The sequence below is a fragment of the Gigantopelta aegis genome, chromosome 3, assembly GCF_016097555.1.
Source record: "Gigantopelta aegis isolate Gae_Host chromosome 3, Gae_host_genome, whole genome shotgun sequence".
Taxonomy (NCBI): domain Eukaryota; kingdom Metazoa; phylum Mollusca; class Gastropoda; order Neomphalida; family Peltospiridae; genus Gigantopelta; species Gigantopelta aegis.
Genome location: NC_054701.1, coordinates 18,873,501 through 18,874,056, shown reverse-complemented (window position 1 = coordinate 18,874,056; position 556 = coordinate 18,873,501).

Genomic DNA, 556 nt, shown 5'->3' with positions numbered 1-556 from the left:
AGTCTAGGACGCCGTCTAGGCTTGTTGGAGGTCGCCGTCTAGACGCAATTATGGTTGGTTCGCGGACTGTACATTATTCTTGATACAATGTAGTTTGACACTATTTTATTTCACAACGTATTTTGCATTTAGTTGCAACACATACAAAAGTGAATAAATTAATTCGAAAAGCCTACATTGGTTATCACATCATAGGCTCAGCCCATATACAGCTTATATAGACGTTATAAGAAAATCAATAAATGAAAATAAACTTATTCATTCATTTCAACTTATTTTCTTGATTATATCCCATTAAGGTTCGAACACGCTGTCCTGGGTACACATATCTCAGCTATCTGGGCTGTCTGTCCAGGACAGTGTTAGTGGTTAGTGTGAGAGAGATAGAGAGAGAGAGAGAGAGAGAGAGAGAGAGAGAGAGAGAGAGAGAGAGAGAGAGAGAGAGAGAGAGAGAGTAAAAAAAAAAAAACGGTGTAGTGGTATTACACCTACCCATTATGTCGTTAAAACACGCTCTGAGTGGGAGCCGGTACCGGGCTGCAAACCCAGTACCTGC